Source organism: Esox lucius, chromosome 17 (genome assembly GCF_011004845.1).
Source record: "Esox lucius isolate fEsoLuc1 chromosome 17, fEsoLuc1.pri, whole genome shotgun sequence".
NCBI lineage: Eukaryota > Metazoa > Chordata > Actinopteri > Esociformes > Esocidae > Esox > Esox lucius.
Window position 1 is genome coordinate 9128155 of NC_047585.1, and position 25296 is coordinate 9153450.

The 25296-nt window shown below is 41.4% G+C and overlaps 1 protein-coding gene across 4 annotated transcripts in view; it reads left to right on the plus strand.

The window, feature by feature from the left end:
* cpne5b (copine Vb) overlaps positions 1–25296 on the plus strand; it is a 207868-nt gene that overhangs the window by 88712 nt on the left and 93860 nt on the right. Inside the window, exon 1 of one of the 4 annotated variants that reach the window (XM_034287575.1) lies at positions 21568–21586. The exons of the other annotated variants lie outside the window; for them this stretch is intronic. The gene's annotated coding sequence lies outside the window, so the exon portion shown is untranslated. Of the gene's footprint in view, positions 1–21567; positions 21587–25296 lie in introns of those variants that run through there. 4 annotated transcript variants of the gene reach the window in all.

Sequence of the window (25296 nt, forward strand, 5' to 3'; positions counted from 1 at the left end):
CTTGCCTGACTGATCTTTTGGGATGAACTTGTCTAGTTTGGGGTCTGTTGGTCAGGAAGTCCGTAGTCCTCGCTGATGCCGAGGTCCCTCAGTTTGACAGCTAGCTTGGAGGGCATGATGGTGTTGAACGCTGAGCTAAAGTCAATGAACCGCTACCTCACGTAGGTGTTACTGTTTTCAAGGTTAGTCTGGGCAGAGTGAAGTGTCGTGGAGATGCCATCTTCCGTTGACTTGTTCTGATGGTAGACAAACTGATGGGGATCGAGTGTGTGTGGTAAGCGGACTTTGAGGTGAGCCAGAATCAGCGTCTCGAAAAACATAATGAAGATGGAGGTGAGTGCCACAGGGCGGTAGACCATTCAGACTAGCTTCAGCAGGTTGTTTTGGCCCCGGCAGAATTGTTGTCTTGAAGCACGCTGGGACAACCTGGGTCAGTGGCAGGTTGAAAATGTGAGTGAGTGAGGGTGTACTTGGGGAAAAGGAACAACGAGCTATGATCAGACTGTCCCAGGTGGTGGAGAGAAACGGATTGTAACCTGTGCAGCGTTTTGTGTAAACAAGTCCACGTCTACTCAAGTGAGGACCTATAGGCTAATTGTCCCAATAATTACAGGAGGGCATTCCACTCTATATACAGTACCCTAAACATAAACCATGTTAACACCTCGATCGAGATTAGGGATTAACTGATAACACTATTAATAAAACAATTGACAGCTGGAGATCTGCATGTATCAATATGTGGAGTGAGGTACCTCCTGTTAGGACACTATTATCATTCTGTTTCAAAGGGTTAGCAGATGTGTTTCCAGAAACTGACGCTCTCACAGAGTAACATTTGTGGTTGTTCTGAGCACAGGGACGAAGTTACGCAAAAGACAAACCATTTGTAGCTGCAGAGAAATGCCTAGTTGGGATCTCAAGATGTGTGTGTGTGTGCCGTGCGTGCGTGTGTGCACGTGTGGTCTCATGTGTGAAGGTGCATTTGGTGATTTTGAACAGAGTGGAAGCACAGGCAATACATAGACATGCATTTCAATTTTCACCAGGGTACCGACTTAACAACAATAATTGCTAAAATGCCAGTGGCAATTTTTGAGAGAGGCAAGTAAATCTGAAAACCTTTATCTGGTATTAGCCCTCTAAATTGCTTTTGAGGAAAAGGTAGAAAGTGAGAGAGACAGAGAGATATATACAATTTTAATTTGTGAGAGAGGATGAGAATGAGATGGAGAGGAAAGTAGCGAGAGAGGTCTGAGCGAGATCTAGTTAGTGGCAGTGACCTGGTCTACACAGGTTTACACGAAGCAATGACTTCTCTGTCTGATCTGGACGCAATGTCTAATGTGAGGAATATCTGTGTTGGGTACAGGTGTGAAGGCGATACTGTGAGAGTAGGGGGTAAGGAGGGAAGATGAGATTTAAAAATGAATGGTCTAATTTAGCGCCAGCATGAGAAACATAATGAACAGCCCTTTGTTCAGCCACCCACACCCACGTACACGAACACTCAGACACACTCACATAACACAGCCACTATCGCTGCCATCGGAACATAGTCTAACCTTTGATTCCAATCTCTGTTCCTCGTACTCTGACCTTTCTCCTATCGCAGGGATCACTTTCCCGTTGCTAGACTGTTATTGCCTGCCAGAGTTCGATCCATGGTCCTCTCAATCCCATACACCCAGCCCATTTTAACCTGCCATTGGGAGCTGGTTGAATCTCCCCTTACTTTGTATTTATTCATAGATATCTCATGGCCTTCTTCCCGATTGATCCATGCTTTCTTGGGGGTCACAGGAGCAGCCGGCGGGCTAAACCGCCTCTTACCTTCAGTCCTATAATAAGGCACAGAGCGGTGGGCTTGGGCTGAGCCTGGTACTTCTCACGCTGAGACAATTTCATATGAAGAGAAATACATGAATCAGTGTTGAACTAAATTTGAGCCAGTTTGCCACGTCAGTAAAATAATCTTGAAGCAAACAACAAATTGTGAATGATCATGTGGGTTTGGATTGAATGTGTTTTCCCACATACTTTAGAGAACATATTTTATTTATTACCTTTAATACAGTAAAAGCAATGCAGGAAGTTTACTGCTGTAACAGGAAGATCAAATCCATATATTAGACCTGAAAATAAAATGTTCAATCGAATGAGATGGTACTTGGAGAATGACGACCACTGTTGACCTAAGATTGCTGTCATTCCACAGCCTGCGTGGGCTTCACTATGACAAACCCTCAAGCAAAAATAAACAACGGAGCAGTTCCTTCACATTTTCATTGCTCCCCTTGCTACACCTCTCTTTCAGTGATCTTTTCAGTGATCTCTCTTCTCTCCCTCCCCCGTTCCCCATCTCTGTCTCTATCTGTTTACAAACCCCTCTCTTTCACATATGTCTCTCTCCAGCGACATGTCTTGCTTAATCTAACTACTTTCACTGCCTTTTCTCCCCCTCTCTCTTCCCTCTTTCTCCTTTTCTGTGTTACCATGCATCTCTGTCCCCCTCTCTCTCCTTTTTTCTCTCCTCTTTTTCTCTCCTCTCACCTCCCCCTAATTTATTCTCTCGTTCCCTCTTCCCCTCCCCTCTCTCTTCATTTCCCTTTCTCTCCACTCTCCTCCTTTTCTCCCTTTTAGCTATCCTTCCCCATACCCTCTTTCCTTCTTCTTTCCCTCCATTCCTCTGTTTATTTCAGCTCCAGTCTGCTGCGTGCCCCCTCCATCCTCCTGCCTGTCAAAACGCAGCATGTCGCTCTCTGTTGCATGGCTACCAGCTATTTCGAACCCTCCGCGGCTCCACTGCGCCTTGTCATTACCTATCTGGGGTATGCAGATGCACACAAACCCGTACGCGTACATAATAAGGCTCTGTGCCGGCTGACATTTTTGTGCGATAAGGGTCATATTTTTAGCTCTTGTGAAGGAGTTGAACAGAGTGACATTTTGTTTCTCCACAGAGGGGGAGGCTCGTCGGGCTCAGGGAGTTCAGGGGCATGCGATTTACTTCCGTCTCGTCGATCGGTTTCAAGCTTTTCCAGCATGCTTCCCAAATAGTCTGTTTCCCATTGTGTGTACTTTTTTTTAACTAGGTCCCCTATGGGCTTTTGTCAGAAGTAGCACACTATAAATGGAATAGGGTTCCATTTGGCACTGTCAGGCATGGTCTCCAGGTGAGGGGATACGTATGTCTTAAGATGGCAGGTACTGTAGTTTGCTTCAGAACTTCAGAACGACGGCAGATCACACACGTCTGGACCCAGCAGAGGGCCAGTAGAATACTTTTTTTCAAAATGTTTAGATGTATTTTCTCTTCAAAGGACTTAAATATGTACCTCATGGTAGAAGGAGTGGGATGGGGAGCGACTGACCGGGATTGAGGGGCTGCCAGGAGACAGCAGATGCTGGCGCTCCATGCTATTGGAATAAGAGTCTGGTGGCTCTTTTGGTTTATAGTCCCAATTTTTCTTTAATTTTTTTGGAACTCTGCCCCCTCCCCCCCTTTGTGGGATTAGCTCAGCATAATGCCTTAGCCAACAGCCTCCTCTCTCCTTTGCTCCCCTGTGCCTAACACAACTTCTGAAAAAGAAATGAAAGCAGGGAGGGTGAGAATTGGAGACATAGGGGTGACAGTAGCCCCCAGACAGGATCACACACCAAACCCCAGGCAAAAAGGGACACCCCCCACTGGTGTCTAAATTCTCCACATGTCTTGTTCCTTGGGCATTGGTAGAATAGCAGGCAGAGCCCCTTGTGAAGAACTGGAATCTGGAGTGAGCAGGGGGCTTGATAAAGCCATCTCATTGTCTCTGTTCTTTCTCCTCCCCCCTCCATCTCTGCTATAATTCTCTCTCATCCCCTCCTCCCCTCACTTTCCTCCCTCCCCTCTCAATCCCACCAATTCCCTCTTGGGCTGTTTAACAACAAGCCAAGGCCAGGCAATACAAGTTGATTTATAACTACTGAAAAAAAATGGCCCCTCTCTCTGTTCCTTCTCTCCCTAGAAGGAGGCCCTCACTGTTAACCTCAGGTGTCCAGTTACAGCTTTGCTTCCCTGCCTTCTTTAAGTCCAGGAGCCACAGGAACAGGTGAAAGGCCTGGTTGATGCTCCCCAGTGACTATGGGCCATATATGAATTTAATTAGTTTCGCTGTTAAACATAGCACAGGACTGTACATGTAATGGGCCTGACTGGGTCGGGACAAGGTGTGTGTAGTGTGTAGTGTGTGTAATGTGTGTGTGTAGTGTGTAGCCCCCAGACACCATTTTGGGGCCTAAACCCAAATATAAGGGGCACATCTGCAGGGTGCCACCTACATTCTGTTACTCATTATTTTTCAGTTCATATTAACTTCATAAAATAACACTTTAAACTTAAAGGTATTTGGACAGTGAAATTATGCAATGATTATTCTGACTGTCATAAAGTGCAGACTGTTTGCTTTAATTCAAGGGTATTTCCATCGGTATCGAATGTATTATATTGGATTAAACGTTTAGAAATAATAGCTGGCTACCCCATTTTAAGTTGCTGAATGTATGCAGGTTGCCAAATAATTTATGTACGCTACTTTGAATTAGAGTGTCAGCTAAATGACCAAATATATGGAATATAATGACTGGAATAATTTATTGAATTGCAGAAAAGGGAATTTGAAATTACAAAATGTATCCCTACCATTATGGCAACATTAGTGTAAGTGCATGACATTTGCTTTAAAATTGCCAAATTTCTGCTCTCCCCCATGGCAAAATGTTTAGAGCTACAGAAAATTTGCTCACTCTGCCCAGTAAGTAAAATGAATTGTATGAAATGTATTTTAAAATTGCTACTTATATCCCCCATGGCAATGTGGGCTAAATTGCAGGAAATTAACTCTAAATATCACTCATCCTTCAAGAGCGCAGCCACTAAAATGATTTGTTGCAAGGTGAGGGGATGGGAGGAGGGCAGCCAGGTATCACCCAGGGGAAAAACCCTCTGTCTTTGTGTGTTTCACATCAACGTGCACTTATACAGCAGTTGTACTATGTGTGTGTAAATCATGACAATTATAAACATCTGTGTGTGTCTGTTTGTTTACAGGAAGGATGTTAAAGTTCTGGTCTGAATTTATTCTGCAGACTTTCTTAACATTTTTCATTTGAAGTCTTTTGACTCTCTGGTTCATATAGTCGAGAGGTCTCTGGTCTCTATTGTGGAGATGTACAAAGACAGAGAAAAATAGAAGAAGAAAGAATTAGAAAGGGAGAAAAAGAGAGAGTGAAATGGAAAGATGGAGATGAGAAAGAAAGGGACTAGTAAAAGAGCCAGGGGACTTGAGTTGCTGGGTCTCTTCTCTTGCGGTGTGCCTAGAGCCTCTTGAAGAGAAATTAGATGGGTTGGCTTAGTAATTACAAAATGTGTTTGTGGTCATGTGTTTCTGGTCTGAGTGTATGTGGAGAGGGGGAGCAGGGGGAGGCTCACGTCCTTTTTTTTTTTTTTCTCAGTCTCCTCCAGTTTTAAATTTTAGGAGGAGATGAGGTCCTGGTCCACACCTGCGGATTACCTGGTTTGGAGGGCCCGTTGCTGTCCCTGTCCTTGTCCACCTGGTCATACTTCTGACCTAGTCTAAAATCAAATAGACTCTGGATTTAGCCCGGAGAAATGTATTTATTATTCCAATTGGACTCTTAATATCTCACCCGGCACAGCCAGAAGAGGACTGGTCACCCCTCTGAGCCTGGGTCCTCTCTAGGTTTCTTCCTAAAATTCGACCTTCTTAGGGAGTTTTTCCTAGCCACTGAAATTCAACACTACTGTTGTTTGCTCCTTGGGGTTTAAGGCCGGGTGTCTCTGTAAAGCACTTTGTGACAACTGCTGTTGTAAAAAGGGCTTTATAAATAAATTTGATTGATTGATTCTCTCTCTTTCTTTCTTATTTTTGTACTTTCTTTCGTTCTTTCCACCTTTCCTTCTTCTCTACCCTCTGGGGTCAGAGTGTTTTGGAGGAAAAGAGTAATGTCTGAAGATGTAATTACTGCTGCAGGGCCTTTTTCCTCTCTCTACTCCATGTGCATCCCTTAAGCAGCTGTGTGATCGATGGCCAGTGGTTTTTACTATGGCACTTCCTGGTAATGTCTAAGCATGTTCTAAGCAATGGCCCACAATGCACCCTAGAGAGTGCCCTACTTTTGACCAGAGACTATAGAATTAAGGGTGCTTGATAAGACTATAAGACAACGGAGCTGTCAAACCTGTACAAATACTTAGTCAACCACACCAATGATAGACCAAAAGTCAGCTCAGGCCAGGGCCTTCAATTAAAGTGCGGATTCTGTGTATGTGTCATGATATATTGACCTATCGTCTGTAGAATCTGCCTTCTCAGAGAGAATCCATGATAAGAAACATATTTAATAAAATACATGAAAAAAAGGCTGCTCCTTATCCCCCTTCCTCGCTCTTTCTCTCTAGGCATGGATGAAACGACTTTGATGGCATATTGAGATATGCAGTATGGCTACAGAGAGGTGGTGACCAAGATGTCACTGTGTAGCTGGGACAGTACTGATGCCCTATCTTTGAGCATATTTGCTAAAGCGGCAAAATAATCTTGCAGAATATACACAATTGAATATACACAGTGGATATAAAAAGTCTACACACCCCTGTTAAAATGCTAGGTTTTTGTGATGTAAAAGAATGAGATAAATCATATCAGAAATGTTTCTACCTTTAATGTGACCTATAACATGAACAATTCAATTGAAAAACAAACTGAAATCTTTGAGGAAAACTCCCAATAACCTGGTTGCATATGTGTGCACACCTTTAAACTAATGCTTTGTTGAAGCGCCTTTAGATTTTATTACAGCACTCAGTCTTTTTGGGTAGGAGTCTATTAGCGTGGCACATCTTGACTTGGCAATATTTGCCCCCTCTTCTTTGCAAAAGCGCTCCAAATCTGTCAGATTGCGAGGACATCTCCTGTGCACAGCCCTCTTCAGATCACCCCACAGATGTTCATTTGGATTCAGGTCGGGGCTCTGGCTGGGCCATTTCAAAACTTTTATCTTCTTTTGTTGAAACCATGCTTTTGTGGATTTGAATGTGTGCTTTGGGTTGTTGTCGTTCTGAAAGGTGAACTTCCTCTTCATCTTTCTAACCTGAAGGTTTTCTGCCAAAATTGCCTGGTATTTGGAACTGTTCATAATTCCATCCACCCTGACTAAGGCCCAGGTTCCAGCTGAAGAGAGACAGCCCCAAAGCATGATGCTGCCACCACCATACTTCACTATGGGTGTGGTGTTCTTTGGGTGATGTGCAGAGTTGTTTTTGCGCCAAACATACCTTTTGGAATTATGGCCAATAAGGTCAACCTTTGTTTCATCAGACCATAACTTGCTGATTCTCCACTTGATGATGACTGTCTTCACTGTGTTCCATGGTATATCTAATGCTATGGAAATTATTTTGTACCCTTCTCCTGACTAACATCTTTCAACAATGAGATCCATCTGATGCTTTGGAAGCTCTCTGTGGACCATGGCTTTTGCTCTGAGATGCAACTAAGAAAATGTAAGGAAAATCCTACTAGAACAGCTGAACTTTATTTGTGATTAATCAGAGTCATTTTAAATGATGGCAGGTGTGTTATGACTTTTATTTAACATGAGTTTGAATGTGATTGGTTAATTCTGAACACAGCCATATCCCCAGTTATAAGAGGGTGTGCACACTAATGCAACCAGGTTATTGTAAGGTTTTTATTTACAAATTTTCCCACTCAAAGATTTCAGTTTGTTTTTCAATTGAATTGTTCACAGTATTGGTCACATTAAAAGTGTAAAAAGTTCTGTCATGATTTATCTTTGTCTCATTCTTTTACATCACAAGAACCTGGCATTTTAACAGGGGTGTGTAGAGTTTTATATCCACTATATGTGGATTGAAAAGTGTGAATGTTTTTGTTAGGGACTGATTCACTTTTGTTATGCAAAACATTCTGAAAGTGGAATTGAGAAAGTTTTAAAACCTATAAAACAAAATCCTGCAACATGTTTGTTCAAATTTAGACCCAGCATGTGTACTGATGGAATTTGGTTCTGTGTAGTTGGTTCTACATTCAAACTAGACTGCAGTACTTTAAAGGCAGCTGCTAGACTTGAGAACTTTGGATATATTCGGCCTGGCTTCAGAGACTTGATTGTCATGTTACATGCTCCAAAATAATGTTTCCTAGCTTCTTAAGTTCTTAATATCAAATGAAATAATTTCCCCCCCTATATTCCAGTATATTTGGAAAGAACAGCAGCGTCTTATTAGCGATGAGCTATCCCTTTTAATTTTAAGTCTACAGCTGGTGTTTTGCTGTTCATAACAACCTTCCAGAGGCTCAACCTGCTCAAGAGGCAGCAGTGGTTGCAACAACAGAAGGTCTTTGGGTTGGGAGTGGGGTTTGATTAGACATACAGATGGCTGGTTGATATTTCCCACAGGATTCAAACCCTAAAGACCGATGTACTAATACAACCAACAGAGAAGTCTAAACAACGTCTTCAAATCCAAGCGCTAGGTCAATGTGGCAGATTCGCTGGGAAATACAACAACAACAGCAACCATGTAATGGTACCTAATGGAGCAGCTTTGCTGGTTAATGAAAGGGTATTATGTAAAAGGCAACCTTTTTCAGTTAAAGTAAGTGAGGGTGTTCGTATTAAACTGTGCTGAGGATTTGTGAACAGTTGACTCTAATTACAAGAAGAAATACAGTATAGAAGATTTAATTAAGTTATCATATGCTGAGGCAGGTTGGAGAAAATTAATTTGGTTCCCTTTTGGGAAAGTGCTAGTTTTAATAGAAGGAGAAATGGAAGGAAGATGAAAAAAGGAGAGATGAAAGAGTTGGCGTCTTGCTATCTCAGCTGCTCAAGCTTGCCTGCTCACTCTGTGGCTGGAAGAATAATTGCAGAATATTTTTTTCATGTACACATTATGTATAATTCACATTTACATCCATACATTATTTACACATTCTATTTAATTTGTGCGTGTGAATTAGTGCGTTCGTTGGTGTGAGTCTGTGTGTGTTAGGTGATGTCGCAGCAGTACACTCTAGATCAGTAACTGACATCTGTCTTATCCATTACTGCGTTGTGGGATTGTTCTCTGGACTCTGTTCATTTGTCAGTAGGAATGTGTGTGAGTATGATCCCCAGAGGAAGTGTATCTATTCAGACAGTGTATTTGTCTTCCTTTGGCCAATATGAAAACCATATGTCTTTGTCGTCTCCTCGCGCCAAAAGTACTTTAAAACAATTTCCTCTCTCAGAAGGCAGAATTCATCATGTGTCTTACACTACTGTTATCGATTACTCTGGTTTGGTTGAGTATGTGTGGATTTGTGTGTGCGACATGCTTGGGGTGTAGCTAAGGTGAAACAATGAATCACGGTTTATGTGACAGTGGCCTAATGGCTGCTCTTTGGAACTAAACATATTTACCGGTGAAACTGTGGAAGAAATACAATGTTTAATTTTACATTTTGACATTTGATCATTTTTATAATAGATTGGCTTAATGGGTACTTCTTACGGGCCATACGGTCAAGCTGCTCCCACAAGAGCTCAATAAGGTTGAGATCCTGTGACTTTTCTGGCTCCTCCATTCCCTAAATAGTTCTTGCATAAATTAGAGCTGTGCTTTGGGTCATTGTCCTGTTGTAGGAGGAAATTACAATCAAGCACCATCGACAGGGTATGGCATGGCGTGGCAAAATGGAGTGATAGCCTTCCTTCCTCAAGATCCCTTTTACCCTTTACAAATCTCCCACTTTACCACCACCAAAGCACCCCCAGACCATCACATTGCCTCCACCATGCTTGACAGACCCACAATTGCTGATACTCCAGATACTCAACTTTGTCTAAAGAAGGCCAGTTTTATTGCTTTTTAGTCAGCACAACAGTTTACAGCTGTGCTAACATAACTGCAAATGGTTTTCTCATGATCAGTTTGCCTGTTCAAATGATAAACTTGGATTAGCAAACACTAAGTGCCATTGGAACACAGGAGGGATGGTTGCCTCTGCATGCATATGTAGATATTCCATTACAAATCTGCCGTTTCCATCTACAATAGTAATTTCCAACATTAATAATGTCTACACAGTATTTCAGATCAATTTGTTATTTAATTGGACAAAAATATTAGCTTTTCTTAAAAAAAAAGTGTGTGTGTGTGTGTGTGTGTGTGTATATATATATATATATATATATATATATATATATATATATATATATATATATATATATATATATACACACACAGTACCAGTCAAGATTTGGACATACCTTCAAGTATATTTATTTATTTTTACTACGTTGGGCATTATAAAATAATAGTGACCATATCAAAACTATTACATACCACATATGGAATCATGTAGTAACCAAAAAAGTGTTCAATAGCACTTAAACAGGAAAGGGTCTGTTTTTAGTCATTTTCCTGATGGTCCCACTAAGCACAAACCAGATAGGATGGCGTTTTGCTGAAGAATGCTGTGGTAGCCGTGCTGGTTGTGTGGGCCTTGAATTCTAAATCACAGACCGTGTCATCAGCAAAGCACACCCACACCATCACACCTCCTTGTCCATGCTTCACAGTGGGGACCACACATGCAGAGACTATCCGTTCATCGACTGCATCTTACAGCGGTTGGAACCAAAAATCTCAAATTTGGACTCCTCAAAGCAAAGGACAGATTTCCACCAATGTCTATTTCTTGTGCATCATGTGTAATGGTTTCTTTGCAGCAAGGCCTGATTCACGGAGTTGCCTCTGAATAGTTGCTGAGATGTGTCTTCTCTCTGTGGAGCATTTATTTGGACTGCAATCAGAGGTGCAGGTGGTTGCCCTTTTCTGAGGCTGGTATATCTAAGGAACCTATCCTTTGCAGCAGAGGTAACTCTGGGTCTACCTCTCCTGTGGCAGTCCTGATGAGAGACAGTTTCAAAAAAGTTCTTAACATTTTCTATATTGACTGACCTTCATGTCTTAAAGTAATTATGGACTGCAGTTTCTCCTTTCCTTTTTTTAGCTGTTCTTAGCCATAATGTGGACTACTTAAGTACAGTAGATCTTCTGTATACCAACCGTACCTTGTTACTGTTACGTCTGTAGAATCCAATGGCCTCTCCCTGATTTGGAGCACAGACACCTGTATGTGATTATTGCCCTCATCTGGGGTCCTCATTACTGTCCCTATTTAAGATCCTCCTTCCCTAGTGTTTCCTGTAGGTCTTTATTTGGTTTCTTCACCAGTGTAATATAGAAATACCCTTGAATGAGTAGGTTTTTCCAGAATCTCAAAAATATAGATTTTTCTCCATGTCAACTCTGAACAAATTAACTTGCCCAGCAAACAAATCATTAAACACAAGCAAATCCACACATTTTTGGTGAGAGAGAAAATGAATCCAAGTCAAGACACTCAGCCTATTGAGTAGTGTGATAATTGTGAAGCTTAAAATGTGTGACTTTAATTATTACGGTTCTCATAAAAAAGGTGTTCGCGTTTTTTGCAACAATTTACTTGTGAATAAATTGTTTTAGTAAAAAAATGTCTGGTGCAAGATTCAGTAATGACCTAGTTTTTAAAAAAATAACTATTGTGGTCCCGAAAGCAATAAAGCATCATTTTTTATAAGCAGGGGGAATAATAGAGGATACTAATTAGAGGATGAAGCTAATTATCTTAAGCTGAGAGTAATTCAAAAACCAAGTTAAAACAATGTGATGACCTGCGGATAGAAGGTCATTTTTCTTTCAGTCTCTCTGTCCTGAATAATGTTGTGGATCCATACCTGTAAGCTACAGTTGCTGGTAGCAGAGTGAACTGCGCGTGAACAGTGCATGAGATCAGGTGGCTGAGGGATGAACATTTTACCTTTAATATTTTGATTTATTTAGACATTATTATTATTATTTCATTAAAATTAGATAATATTTAATTGCAATGTATGTACATTGATACTTATGATAATAGTTAAGTTCCTGATTGGCCTTTTACAGAGAGAGAGATATTACCATAAGGAATGCCATTGTATTTTTTGTTATAGGTTAGTTTTGTTGTCCATTATTACTTTTCTATGTATTGTCATGTTGATAAACTTTATTATTATTATCTTATATTTTTAATTTCCACTAAGTTTGGCAATATGTACAGTGATAATGTATGCTATGCCCATAAATATATTTGAATTTTATAATTATCATAAGAAATACTTTAAAAACCTGACTATGTTGCCCTTTGCTAAGTTGCCATGAGAAAAGGGAAACCCAGTGAAGCTCAAAGAACATTCTGAAAATAACAAATATCAATATTATTTTGCCATTTACACTTATAATATTTGCACATTATAACACTATACAGTGGATGTAAAAAGTGTACACACCCCTGTTAAAATGCTAGGTTTTTGTGAATGAGACAAAAAGACCATAGAATTAAGGGTGCTTGATATGACTGTATGTCAACGGAGCTGTCAAACCCGTACAAATACTTAGTCAACCACACCAATGATAGACCAAAAGTCAGCTCAGGCCAGGGCCTTCAATTAAAGTGGGGATTCTGTGTATGTGTCATGATATATTGACCTATCGTCTGTAGAATCTGCCTTCTCAGAGAGAATCCATGATAAGAAACATACTTTGATGGCGTATTGAGATATACACTATGGCTACAGAGAGGTGGTGACGAAGATGTCACTGTGTAGCTGGGACAGTGCTGATGCCCTATCTTTGAGCATATTTGCTAAAGCAGCAAAATAATCTTGCAGAATTTGCACAATATAATATACACAGTGGATACAAAAAGTCTACACACCCCTGGTGTGGATTTGGATGTGTGCTTTGGGTCGCTGTTGTGCTGAAAGGTGAACTTCCTCTTCATCTTCAGCTCTCTAACAGACGCCTGAAGGTTTTGTGCCAAAATTGCATGGTATTTGGAACTGTTCATAATTCCCTCCACCCTGACTAAGGCCTTGGTTCCAGCTGAAGAAAACAGCCCCAAAGCATGATGCTGCCACCACCTTGCTTCACTGTGGGTATGGTGTTCTTTGGGTGATGTGCAGTGTTGTTTTTGTGCCAAACATACCTTTTGGAATTATGGCCAGAAAGGTCAACCTTGGTTTCATCAGGCCATAACACATTTTCTCACATGGACTTTTTTCTACCAATTTCAGCTGGGCTTGGATGTTTTTCTTTGTAAGAAAAGGCTTCCATCTTGCCACCCTACCCCATAGCCCATTCATATGAAGATGCACATCTGGGAGATTCATACGGGAGATTGTTGTCACGTAGCACACAGCCAGTAATTGCCAGAAATTCCTACAGTTCCTTTAATGTTGCTGTTGGCCTCTTGGAAGCCTCCCCGACCAGTTTACTTCTCGTCTTTTCATCAGTTTGGGAGGGATGTCCAGTTCTTGGTAATATCTCTGTTGTGCCATATTTTCTCCACTTGATGATGACTGTCATCACTGTGTTCCATGGTATATCCAATGCTTTGGAAATTATTTTGTACCCTTCTCCTGACTGATGTCTTTCACCAATGAGATCCCTCTGATGCTTTGGAAGCACTCTGCGGGCAATGGCTTTTGTTCTGAGATGCAACTAAGAAAATATCAGGAAAATCCTACTAGAACAGCTGAATTTTATTTGTGATTAATCAGAGACACTTTAAATGATGGCAAGTGTGTAATGACTTCTATTTAACATGAGTTTGAATGTGACTGGTTGATTCTGAACACAGCCACATCCCCAGTTATAAGAGGGTGTGCACACTTATGCAACCAGGTTATTGTAAGGTTACTGACATGTCTTCAACCTTTTGACATTTCTGTGTATGTGAAGTTTCCTCACTGTTTATTTCACTTTCCCAACCATTTCCAATTTAACTGAAGTGAAAGGGAGATAAAGAAAAAACCAGTGAGGCCAAAGTGACACAGCAGCAGCCATTTTGGTTCCTCTCAGTTTCCTTTTGTAGTTGCCTGTGGCTGTCTCGGTTTCTGTATTATTCTTTATCATTTGATTGACGGGATTGTCTTACCCGTCCCACTAATAAAGTCAGAGGAGGTTTCGGCTGACTGGGGCTTTGTGGAATCCGCAGCGTATAAATGAGGATGGGGATCTCCCTGGTGAGACTCCTCTGTCTGTCGCTATCTCTCTTGCTCTCTTTCGACCTCTGTTTTTTCTCTACTAGTTATTATTATGTGTGGTGCATGCTGTGAATCATTACTTTGAAATACTTTGCTAAAGTTGATTCGGTTTCTTGTTAATTGCTCCAGAGATAGATTGTTGCCTGGTTTCGCAGTGTAGCTCTGTCTCTCTATTATGTGGGAAGGGTGACGTAGAAATAAGTTGCTGTGCTGGAACCAAATGCTACACCACTGTAGACAGTCAGCCATAGTACAACACCAACTGGATCTGCAGCATTCACTTCTAGTGCTCAATAGACTAAATCATAATGTTCATTTTTTCACGGTGGCAAATGAATAATAGAACCAGACATGACTCTTGGTTTTTATGTGGTGTCAGAGTGCATTAGGTCTGTTTGTACAAAATGGCAAATGCCTGGATGGACATTGTCACTCCCCATTGTGACACATGCGAGGTAAACATTTGTCATTTCACACAAATCTAAACATTTTGACATTTCTTATGTATTCATATCTGAATTATTCATGTGGGAGCCCTCGCGGAGTCGAGGCTCCTGAGCGCATAATCTGGCCATGATAAGGAAGATTTTGAGCTGATTAGCATAACTTTCCTAGCAAGTTAGCCTAACTCACCCACTTTTGAAACACAGAAGTGGGTGAGTTAATCTCCTTATTGGTCTTAACAACATAAACATGATGCTTTAATGCTCTGCTCTTGTGTCAGTTCTGTGTGCTATGGGGTTCTTAAAGCATGTTTTTTGTAGTACAAAGAACACTCTGGCACCCTTTCTGACCTCTGGGAAACCCTCTGGGAAACCCTCTGATGCCATCTCCCCCCACCTCCCTACCAATGCAGATCATCCCTCCAACAAATAGCAGGTGCTGATTCAAGAAACCCTGTAACGCAATCAGTCAAGGTCTAAAGGTTAATAGTCAATTTGTTTTCTGGGTTAGGACTGAACTTTTGTCTGACTTTTTCTCTCTTCTTTGTGTCTGATGGCAAGGAAGAGAGACGAGGGAAGATGAGACGGTTGGAGGTTCTCGACACGTTAGGAAGGACAAAGACAGAATGAGGATGCGTTTAATTAAAATGGAAGTGGATTTAAATGACGTTTCTCCGATGAATACTCAGCTCCTATCTGTCTGTATCTGTCAGTTTGTCTTGCATGTCTGTGCACATGTGCGCGCAGGCTTGGGGTGTGCATGTGTTGTTGTGGAGTGGTTTAGAAGAGCTGGCAGCCAAGTGTCATCTCCCTCCTCATACTGGACTAATTGGTCCCCCTCTGTTCCTCTGGGGACAAGTTGGAGGAGTTGGAACTACAGTATGTTTTCCAGAGGGAATAATAACCGCCTTATTGTCGTTGGCCCCCCTGATAGTGGAAAAGGGTCCACTTTGTGTTAGCATACAGTGGCCAATTAGACACTTTTTTTGGCTTTTTTCAATGTTAGTCATCCAGATACTTCAGTTGAGCTTCATAAATTAACTTAATCTAGTCAAGTACATTTTTCAAATTTTGAACTGCTTTGTTCTGTACCTACTTTGTTTCACTGCATATTATTATTATGCATATTATTATTCATATTCTATATAAAGTGCTTTCATGCATTTTCCTAATTCTGTTACTGTCATTGTAACTATTGACATATTTTACATCCCTAATTGTAATTAAACTGGCTTTTTCTACATTCCTGTTTCCAAAAAAGATGGGATGATGTGTAAAATAATAAATTACTAAAAAAGAATACTTTATCCCAATATTTAATTTGAAAATAGTACAAAGACAACAAACAGTATCAAATGTTGTAACTGAGAAATTGTATAGTTTTTTTTAAAAAAAAGGTGCCCGTTTTGAATTTGATCCCTATATTTTTAAAAGTGAAATGTATTCCCATTCTTGCTTGATATAGGATTTCAGCTGCTCAACAATTCGGGGTCTCCTTGGTTGTATTTTTCATTTCATAATGCAGCAAATGTTTTCAGTGGGTAACAGGTCTGGACTGCAGGCAGGCCAGTTTAGCACCTGGACTCTTTTACTACAGTGCTATGCTGTTGTACTTTGTGCAGAATGTGGTTAGACTTCGTCTGGATGGCAGGAAAAAGATGTCAGCATATGTTACTCCAAAACCTGTATATATTGTTCAACATTAATTGCCCCTTCACAGATGTGCAAGTCAACCATGCCATGTGCCCTAATGCACCCCCATACCATTATGGATGCTGACTTTTGTACTGTGCGCTAACAAGAAGCCGGATGATCCCTCTCCTCTTTAGTCCAGAGGACATGGCATCCACGATTCCCAAAAATAATTTTGATTTGTCAGACCACAGGACAGGTTTCCACTTCGCCTCAGTCCATCTTAAATGAGCTTGGGCGGTTTAGAAATAGAGTTTCTTCTTTGCATGGTAGAGTTTTAACTTGCATTTATGGATGCAGCGACGTACTGTGTTCACAGACAATGGTTTTCGGAAGTGTTCCTGATCTCATGCAGTGATGTCCACAACAGAATAGTCTGGTTTTAATGCAGTGGTTTCCTATATTGGTCTTTGGCCGTGTCCCTTGAGTACAGAAATGTCTCTAGATTCTCTAAAGAATCTTTTAATGATATAATGTACTGTAGATGATGGAATCCCCAAACTCTTACCAATTTGATGTTGAGAAATTATATTCTTAAATTGTTTCACTATTTGCCTGTGCAGTCCTCCTCATCTTTACTTCTGAAAGCCTCAAACTCTCTGGGATGCTCTTTTTAAACCAAATCATGTTACTGACTTGTTGCCAATTAACCTAATTAGATGTGAGATGTTCCACCAGGATTTTTTAGCAGTACACAACATTTCCTGTCTTTTGTTGACCCTGTCCCAGTTTTTTTTGTTGGCATCAAATTCAATGTGGACATATATTTTTCAAGAAACAATAACATTTCTCAGTTTCAACATTTGATGTTGTCTTAGTACTATTTTCGATTGAATATAGGGTTTATAGGATTTGCATCATTGTATTCTGTTTTTCTTTAAAAAAAAATTGGAAACGGGGTTATACTACAGAAACTATGCCAACTTCCTCACATACATACTGGTCTACATATGTTTTCATTAGGTCCGATACAGTACTTCTGGTTCTGGTTACTGAGGAATGAAGTGTTTGCAGTGGATCCTGTTGTTCGTAGCACATTTTTAGCAAAAGAGGCTAGTTGGATCGTATACACATTACAGTATAGCGTACTTGTAAGACAGTAACATTATACTCTGACATAGGCTTATCCATCTATATTGACTAGCAGCTCTTGCTGTTGATGGTGAACCGTACATGCATGGAAGCCTCTGCAAGTTTCAGGTCTTTTGGTCTGGGTTTTCCTGAAAGGGATTTTTTTTTAAATATGTGGCTCTGCGTTTTGGAATGTTGTTAAAACAGAAATCCAAAGGGTTTCAAAATAAAATCCATAACCCCATCTGCTACACCCTAGCGCAACACTGGCTTAAAAAATGGTGTTGCCCTAGTTGTAGACCGTAATTGGACACAAAATGACATCCCAGGCCACATTGTCATCATTTCAAAAACACCCTAATACCCTGTAATCCACTCAAGATTGGCCCAGTGTTTATATAGATTGCCAGGGTGATAGACTGAATGAATCCGTTTCACGCTCCAATGACAGAACAGAATGTAACTGTAAATGTCATCAACCCAAAATAGCTTTACTAATTATATGGTATTAGAACGTCTAATTTCACATCAATGGTTAATTTGCTCTGAAAAATAACCGCGGAAAGACCTGTGACTAAAACCTTTGACAGGTGATCACAAAGAAGCAAACAGTTGGGTGCCTTAACAGTTGGCGGTCGGTTGCCCGGGGCCTGCCGGTAATCATTGTATCTGAATGAAACCAGACCCCCTGCAGCTCTCTCGCTTTGACACAATGGCTCATGCCATCCGCTTGTCAATTCCAACAATCACCGTGTATGAATACCTTTCCTCGGCATGAAGCCTAATCTCCCATGGCTGTGTGATGGTCTCCCGTCTTCGCCCAGGCCCTTTTCCCCTCTGCCCATACTGTGACCAGTAGCTGTTCTCTGGAGTAGGGCCACCTGTACAGCTAAAAGTAACAGCTGTTAATCACCATCTCTGGTGCAAACTGTCAATAACTGCCATGTTCTATATTTATTGATTCCATTTCCTGAATCCATTTTTATTTTATTCTAGTTTTTGCCGGACCGCGTAAGCGGGGCCGGCTAAGAAGAGCGAATGTCTGTCTGTCTGTCATAGACGCTATTTGTGGTGTAGGTAAACTTAATAAGAAATGTTAGTCAGTTTAACACAATCCTCAATGGAGTCTAGCGACTGCTGAAATGTGTAATGCCGTGGTGTAGTGGTTAAATACAGTGACTCTCATGGGGAAGTCCTGAGTTCAAATCTATTTGAGAGCAACTGCATTTATAAATTATTTCTGGTAGATTCCAGGATTCTCTCGTCTTTTTACTTGATGAAAAAGTTAGTTATAGTCGCCTTTATTGATAGTATTTGCATAAATGTCATTCACGAATGAAAGAAAAAATGAAGTTGTTTTTTCATGAAAGAAAAAAAACACGTTCTTATGCCATGAAATGAAATAGTTTTGGCAGACTCGCTAGCAATTGCTCAATTATTATGACTATTCCATTAAGTTATTAGATACCGGTAAAGCTTATTACTGGCTAATACGTTGTTAAAATGGCCAGTGGCAAACGCAATACATAGCCGCTGTTTGTGGTGGAGGTAAACTTAGTAAGAAACGTTAGTCAGTTCAACTGTAACAATGTCATTCACGAATGGCCCGTTAACTACTAAAATGCCAGTGGTGTAACACTGCCTTTCAGGGGGGGGACCTGGGTTAGAATCTTGAGATGGAGACATTTTCTGTTGCCGGCCGGCTGAACTAGGCTTGCCTGGTTTCTTGTTTTATTTAACATCAGAATTGGAAGACCAACCTCTTTTTGGAAGAAGAAAAAGCTGTCCTGTAATGTCTTTTCATTTTATCTTCAATGCACACCTTTTTACCACTGGCTATCACCTTTTGGCTAGTCAGCACCTGACTCTTGCTTGTTGCTGTTGATTGGGAGGTACTGGGAGTGAAATCCTCACCCAGCCATAACTGCCAGCACTCTGCTCTTCTCTGGAACTGCCCAGTCACAATGAGGTTGAGGCTGACACTGAGTATGAATTAAAGCCTGCACAGAGGCTGGACTTAAGATTGGTGCAGAGGCAGGCATTGAAGCTGGGCTTCTAGTAACTACTTTTCTTTCAGATGATGATGCCAGGGTGTCAGGGCAGTCTGTGGTGATCAACAGAATGAATGGCAAAGAACAAGACACACTGATCCCTTGGATAGGACCACAGTGTCACTGAACCCCCCGTCTCAGCCCCAAGGTTTAACACTGCTATATTATTGTGTCCCGGGGGAGTAGGGTCAGTTCTCCTTCTCCACTATAAATCCTTGTAGATGCACTTTCAAAATGTTCCTGTCTCCTGACGTTTTAAACTTAGGAGGACATGAGGTCTTGGCCCACACCTGCGGAGTACCAGGCTTGAAAGCCTCGTTGCAGTCCTCCTGGTTGTGTTGCAGATCAAGACGATACCTGACAATTTCAGCTGCCCCCCCCCCATCCTATCTGGTCATGCTTCTGACCTGGACTAGGTTTAATAGACTCTGGACTAAGCCCACATGGATTTTTTACAACTTAGTACGCTTAAAATTTTCACCTGGCATAGCCAGAATAGGACTGGTCATCCATCTGAGCCTGGGTCCTTTTCCAGGTTTCTTCCTAAATTTCGGTCTTCTTAGGGAGTTTTTCCTAGCCACTGGAATTCAACATTGTTGTTATTTGCTCTTGGAGTTTCAGGCTGGGTGTTTTGTAAAAGCACTTTGTGACAACTGCTGTTTCAAAAAGGGCTTTATAAATACATTTTGATTGATTTCATTTTGACTGATGCATTCCAATCTGTCAACAAGACACACCGATGCATTCCAATCTGTCACTTACATTGGCTTTTTTGTACTCCTCTGACTTGTAGCCATCTAGATACTGTGACTATGAAGTCCCAAATAGATCCCTATTTCCTACATTCTGTACTACTTGGGTCCATGGCCCATAAGGACCCTAGGGACATTGGCTGAGTTCAGACAGGTAGCCCAATTTTTCCCTAATTGTGAATGGTCTGTTGTGATTTGTTACCACCGTCAGGAAGTGGTAACAAATGTGTCAGAATTAAGTTGCCTGTCTAAATGTGGCCCACAACTTGCGCAAGCTCTGATATTGCACGATAAGTGACTATGGACATCATGTCTGACATATTTTACAGAAATGATTGTTTTCTCACTTTTCTCTCTCACTCTCTTCGCTCTCTAAACTCAACAAGACTCTGATAGTCAATAGTCTCCCATTCTTTGGGATTAAACCTGGATTCAGGTTCTTACATTAAATATACCTCCCTCCTGCTTTCATCCTTTTCTTTCCTCTCTCCATAGCTTTGATTGAAAATTGATAGATTTATTTTCTCTCTTGGCTTTCCAAAACTCTCGCTCCCTCCCTCTCTCCCTCGGGCAATCATTAGAGCAGCATTCAGTTCTTTTTCCCTGGCGTTTTAATGGATGTCAATGGCTTGGCCCCTTTAGAACTCCACTGTGTCTTTGTACGGGTCTGTCTGGACCCTCTCCTGTGTATTAATGATGGCCTTGGGCATCCGGTCTCCTCTGGTCTTTCCGTAATGCTCCTGGGAACCTCCCTGTTGCTGGGGATCCCATTCTACAGCACCTCTAACTCGGCAGGGTCTGCTCTCCCTCCCAGCCCAGCCCAACAGACTATTCGATATCCATCTGAATGCTTAACAATGGACTGGACGTACGGTGTCTCACACTCTCTTCACTCTAAAGGTCTAGGCCAAAGACATACACCGGTGAACATTCTCCCCATGACTGTTTCATTGAACATGCATACTGCGCGCCCAGGAATGGGAGTCTTTAGGCCAAGGATACCGAGAAGGGCATTCAAAATGTGCAAAGACGGTGTGTTTGCATGTGTACGTGTATGTGTCAGAGGTGGTTGTATATGCTTGAGCATGGGTTTGTAGCCCGAGAGCTGCTTGAACGAATGCACTGTTTGTGGCTATGTGAGGATGAGTAATGGTGTGACACATTGTGCTGCCTGGTTTAATCCCAATTCATTTAAACCCACTTTCTTGCTTCTTCTTTCAGTTCAACAAAGTGCAGAACATGAAATCGATCTTAATCCATCCGACTCCGTTAATCCGCCTTCCTGTAAGTTATGTTGCGGAGGCTACGGAGGAAGATGTTCTGCTTTGATATTTGGAACAAAGACTTTCCCAGCACATCTTTAAAGGCTGTCAGAGAGGTACGGTGCCCTCTTGTTCTCTGTGATAAAGAAAGATTCTGACATGCTGCTTAAAATTCATCTAGAGTCTTCCATCTTTGGAGGCTGGGGAAATCAGAATGCTTTCATGGTACTTTCTAAAATCTATTCAAAAGTAGTTAATTTACCTACATTTTACAAAAATAATTTCCTCTCCCAATGTTGTGATGTGTTGTGAAATTATCACTTATGTCCTTAAACTCGACTAAACCACTTCACAGCAGGTGCAGGATACCAAAATGTTTCTTCCAAGCCCGGCTCACCAAGTCATTCTGATTCTGGCTTTGACCTCCGGGCTGCATGACACAGATCTACTGCAAGGCAATGAGCAGTCTAAGCAGTGTCCAGTGCATATGTACTGCTGAAGCATGGCTTTAAATCCAGCTCAATGATCTTTTAGCTCTTTCCTCAATCATTCCCATCTCTGTCCTGAATAAGGCACTACAATGCCCAAAACATTAAAAAAATACCACTCTGATAAAAATTACTATAACGATTGGTGGTGATGGAGAGGAACCAGGCACAGACGGATCGCATTCGAATGTTGACTTTTTTTTATTGAAACAAACACCTAACACGAAATAAACGGACAGAAATGAAAGTGCTGACTTCAGCAGCAATACACTCAGCAGTTACAAGCAACAACAATGATGGACAAGTGTGGGGAGCAGAGGAGAAACATTTAAACACATACTAATGTAATGATTGGGACCTGGTGTGAGTGATGATGGGAGACAAGACCATGAATGAGTCCGGGGTGAGTTCGTGGAGTGACGGGAACTGGGGGTGCACGGCACAGTGGCGCTGATCCTCACCTTAACGTGACAATTACATGTTATTTTTTCACCATTATATTTTATTGCTTGTTAATATATTTGTCTCTATGTTCTTCTGTGAGCAAGATATGTTTATTAGATTTTTTTACCCAGGTATGTCAGTTGAAAATAACTACATCTTCACAATCACATTTGGGCAACTGGAAAAGGGGAAGTGGGTTGCTGTAGAACACATTTTCTTTTTTTTTTTTGAGAAACAGGCAACAGTATATTTGCAAAGACCTGTGGCAACACAACCAAGCAGCAACACAGCATGACGATAACCTAGCAGGAAGACAACACAATGTGGCGTAAACATATTTAGACAGTTGACTCGGCAAAGCACAGTGTGGCTGGTTCTTTCCACTGGTTTTCATTGTTTCTCTCAACCTCTTACTGCTGAGAGTAAGGTTACGTCTCTGTGTTCATGTCTTTTGTGTCTCTCTTCCACACACATTCACACACACAGGAGAACACACTCTTAAACCTGAGCCCAATTTCGCCCTCCCTACATTTCACAATTGCATTTGAAGAGTGCGGCCCCTTTTGCTTGCGAAACCTCCCTTTAATAGAAATTCTTAAATCCCTGCCTTGATTTTTTCCCTAAGCTTTCAAGTTGTGTTTTAATGACTGTATTACACATGCAGAGGATATGGAGGCGACATTACAGTAGCTTTCTCTGTTATTCGTTTTTTGATGCAGTGGTGTGGGAACTCTGTGCACCTTTTCAGAGGTTCGTGCTTTGCTTCAGTGGGGGGAGCCGCTTCCTCCTGCATCTCATCTGGCAGGGTTCGTTGAGTACTGCTTATTGCTTTGGGTAGTCAGTGAGGTTGGTTTGATGCTGCCGTAGGTTCTCATTAATATCATAATGGAACCAAAAGCCTTCCGCCCAATACATCCTGGAGAGTTGCACACATATTCAGAAATGCATGAACGCTCGAGCAACATGCATGAAGGTAAACAAACACGCATGGATCCACACTGAGACACAGACAAACGCACCCTTTCCCCTTGAAATGAATCTAACCAATGCAAACTTTAATGTGATCTGGAGTTTGCCCAACTGTCTTGTTTACCTCAACTCCGTCTTTGTTGCGGAAGTGTTGGCATTCATTAATTAGATTGGATCAATCTCTCGTGGTGTTGTGCAATTTCGGCCCAGTTTATACCTGGTTCTATTATACACCCTTCTTCCAGATCTTGTCCCTGTTTTTGTGTTTGTACTTCTAAGAACGGACATCAATCAGATCACAATAAGTCGCTGAATAATCTACGCTTGTCTAAACAGGGACGAGAAAACAATATTTGCCTGCACACAAGCTCCAACTGATTTAGCTTACACATTTTACCCAACCCTTCTGAATTGGAGAGGTGCAGGTTGCTGCCATGATCAGCACCTTGGGAATATTTAAGGTTTACTGCCTTGGTCAAGGACAGAATAACCAATGTTATTGGCAAAAACGTCATGGATTTAATCTAGCTACTGTTAGTTCTGATCGATAAAATTGCCATCACACTACTTTTCCAGCTATTTTTAAGAAGCTCTAAAGTTCAAATGTGGCATGTTAGAACCAGGTATAGATGGGCTCCTGTGTCTGTGGTGAGGAATGTAGCATGTTAGAACCAGGTATAGATGGGCTTCTGTGTCTGTGGTGAGGAATGTAGCATGTTAGAACCAGGTATAGATGGGCTTCTATGTCTGTGGTGAGGAATGTAGCATGTTAGAACCAGGTATAGATGGGCTTCTGTGTCTGTGGTGAGGAATGTAGCATGTTAGAACCAGGTATAGATGGGCTTCTTGCGTCTGTGGTGAGGCATGATTGAAATCTGAATCAATCATGTACTACTCTCCAGATCCCTGCTTTCCACCTCAGGCCAACTGATAACCTAACATGTCTCCCATTATTCACATTAATGTGCACAAAGGTGCAACCATGTACACGTAGGAGAGAGTTTGTTATGGTGCTATGTTCACCAACACAAAAAGATCCCGCAGTCCTAGGACAGCAGCGCAAATAGAACCAACCAACTCATGGCAAAACCAAATTATACTTTTGACCATACACATTTGACCATGAACTGAGATTACACAGTAACATCTGACCACTGTGACTGAATAATTTGTTTTGTCAACGTACAGACAGTTTTGTTATTGAAAAAGGTAATTATAAGCAGACCGGGCTCTAGACACAACAAGTACCCACTGGCCACAAAATGAGGTGGATACCGAGCTGCAAATTCATCCTGCCAGACGTTTGAGATATTAGAGACATGCTTATCCTCCGATCATAAAGATCCACAAAGAATTGTATCTACTCTTGATTAACTCCCATACAGTATCTAAAAACCACACTGACAACACAGTAGCATGATTTGTGACCTGTGAACAAGTGCAAACAGTGGGACACAAACACAATTTGGAAATTAAACTTGTTTTTATCTATTTATCTATTATAAGTATAACATGCACTGTTGTTTTTTCTCATTATTGTCTATTCAACGTTGGCGATGCAAGCATCTGTTTCCCAAGCCAGTGACTCCCTTGGAACTGAACTGGAATTGATAGAGAGGAGCGTTCAGTTCCTGCAGGAAACAGATTGCACTCCATCATCGGCTGGAAAGATTTGTTTTGTTACTCGTGTGAGAATGTGGTGATACAGTAGATCAGATATTCATAAAATACAGCTGCTCACTCCTCAGGGAGTCAGGGATTACACAGGCAGGTGGGCAAACACACAGACACCCTCACACAAAGAACCACACACACACACACACACAAGGAAATAACATGTCAACTCAATTAGAAAGACATCAGATGAAAACTGTTTTTTTTTCTGCTCCTAAGCGTTGAACTTTCTCAGACTGTATTTTGCTTAG